General features: G+C 37.6%; 1 non-coding gene across 1 annotated transcript; it reads left to right on the forward strand.

The window, feature by feature from the left end:
• Positions 1 to 245: 245 nt before the first annotated feature.
• Trnap-cgg (transfer RNA proline (anticodon CGG)) lies at positions 246 to 318 on the forward strand. The gene has a single exon. It is a non-coding gene; the product is annotated as a tRNA-Pro (tRNA).
• The last annotated feature ends 2,479 nt before the right edge of the window (positions 319 to 2,797 follow it).

Consider the following 2,797-nt stretch of genomic DNA (forward strand, 5'->3'; position numbering starts at 1 on the left):
TTTGATCCACTGTCATCCCTAGTTGATTTTGTAATTTGTTACCTGATTTCTCATCGTCCCCCTCCACCTCCTCTTATCCCTCTTCTTCTTAGCCACGGGCTGAGTCGGGACTCGATTCGGGTTCAAAATTCAGGGTTGGAATCTTGCTCCGGGTCTTCCATTTGTATGGCTTGTGTGAACTTAATGGCAGTAATGATGGCGCATTAAGCTTAAATTTAATCTCGACGTTACCTATTTCTTCGACCGTTCCGGTGGCCTAGTGGTTAGAGCATCCGTCTCGGATGCGGGAGGTCCCGGGTTCGATCCCCGGCCGAGGCATACGAAAGACTTACAAAAATGGTACCAACAGCTGCCTCGCTTGGCGCTCAGCATTAAGAGGTTAGTGTTAGGACTGGTCGGCCTGGTGTGAGGATAATGTGACTGGGTGGGACATCATGCTACATGTCTATGGCACGATGCCCCAGTGCTAGACATCACTATAAACTGTTACACTGCAGACATCTTAGCGATATGACTGAAAAATTGTTAAAGCTACGTAAAAAAAAATCTAAATCACACAAACACACACACACACAGATTTCTTCCACCATTATATTTCAATAATGTGGTCAGTTTAAAATTTCATGCATTAGTCTTGTTGTTTTGGGGTGGTGGGTATGTATGAACATTACAAAGAAAACCCCTGTTTGTTTAATACTATAAAATGATAATTTATGTTAACTTGGATTATAAATTATAAATTGACTGTACATTGGGTCCTTTCCTATTTTGTATCAAATAAAATTAGTAAAGTTTTTTGCCATTTTTCCTTCGTGTGTATGTGTGCGCGCGAGTGTGTGAAAGTAATGAAAGTGAAAGCTGTATTATGATAACGCTTCAGTAGGAATAGTCCCAACAGTTGCACAAACTAAACTTTTTCTCAGATGCATGATTTTATACTGTTAACGTACTTTGGGTCACTTAAATGACTTTTCAATTTCCAAGATCCGTTACCCAAAAACTGATCAACAGTTTTAAGTGTGAGACATATTAGTGAAGGATTAAGTTTATAAATATGTTCAGAAAAGACTGTACCTATAATTCCAGGACGAAAAGAAAATAATTGCGTCATTAATTGAAGTGCTTTTACGGTGCACCAATACTGAAAGGCTATTTAGTGAAGGTTATATGCAAGATCATTTAATTTAGCCTTGTTTGTGTCTTATTGGGAACTGACTCTGTACATCTTAAGCCAGGGGGTTCGTAATGCGTCAAACGTCATATAGCTCGATGTACACCATTTCTTTTTGAATAATTTGCAGTGACAGTTGATTGTTTTCATTTAAACAATTAACTGTTTACAGTTCATAATTCTGATTGACATTCCATCCCACACTTATTAATATACAGGAGCTACCTAATTTTTGGACTTGGAAAATTTGGATTATCTTCATTTAGGGTTAATCTCGTATTATGCATTATCGCATCGCAATATTCATTTTAATTTCAGACTTGAAAGAGGTTTTTTTTTAAATTTGTTTTTTTAAAGAATATTAACTCCTCTGCTCTTACTGGACCAAGAGCAAGGTCTTTCATTAAAGTACGATTCAAATTTCCAATTAGCTTCCACTTAACCTAAGAGCGTGTGTCTGTTAGGAAACTAATATAAAATAATTATTTGCAATAAAAGTGTATCTTATTTTGATAGTGAGAAACAGTCATTGACAACATATACCACATATTAAACCACTGAGGGCAAAAAGAATCACAATACAGAATGCACGAGTACAAAGTCAACTTCACAACTGAATTCAAAACACCATATTTGATACAAATGTTTTCCATGTCAAGAGACCACAATTTGTCTTGAATAATTTACCTCTCGCCTTTTGGAGGTGAGGGGGCAGATTTGTTGTTGTTGAGTTTAATTATAGTGGCGTGCGCACAATTGTGCATGTGCCACCTTTTTCTGACTGCACCGCGACCTGCTAGTTGTTCCTGGGGAAGGGAATGGTGCCAACTCACCCACGCTTTTATGGATTCACGGAACCCTGATAGTTTGGCCTCAATCTGTGGATTTTTGGCGATTGAAACGCATTAGAAATGGTGGGGTAGGGAAGGTCGAGTTCCTCTTCTACGAACAAATCATCTAGTTGGCTTATTTTGTTTGTGATTTGGGGCAGATAAAAATACATCTGGAATAGAAACGAGCAAAAAAAGTAAGCAAACGTTGATTGACATTATTGACAAACATCTGGGGATGAAAATCATTAGATTTTTGGCGATTGAAACGCATTAGAAATGGTGGGGTAGGGAAGGTCGAGCTCCTCTTCTACGAACAAATCACCTAGTTGGCTTATTTTGTTTGAGATTTTTTGTGAAGTCGAACGCTATTTTCCCACACTAGATAGGTTATAGTATTTTCAGAAAGATCCACGAACAAACAGCAAGGTATTGGCAAATACCCACGTTATTTAAACAGAAATTTGAGCTCGAACACACATGGGGAGGTGTTTTAGTATCCTGCAAAGATGAGCATCATAAACCAATCGGCCACCTGCGGTCAACATATTTGGGTCTCCAGAGGCGGGAAAAAGTGGCATAGTAATGTAAAGTATAAAATAAATGTTTTATGTAAAATTAAGATTCATCCCAAACTAGTAGCCTAAATACATAATTTACATAATAAAAAGCGACTATGCACCTTTATATGTTAAACACTTTTGTAGACCTTGTCTCAGTACTTGATAAGATACAAAGGGATTCAGTTCCCATAGTAAACCTATACAAACACCACGATATTAAAAACTCGCTATCA

The sequence above is a fragment of the Sinohyriopsis cumingii genome, chromosome 2, assembly GCF_028554795.1.
Source record: "Sinohyriopsis cumingii isolate HCF-2022 chromosome 2, ASM2855479v2, whole genome shotgun sequence".
NCBI classification, from domain to species: domain Eukaryota; kingdom Metazoa; phylum Mollusca; class Bivalvia; order Unionida; family Unionidae; genus Sinohyriopsis; species Sinohyriopsis cumingii.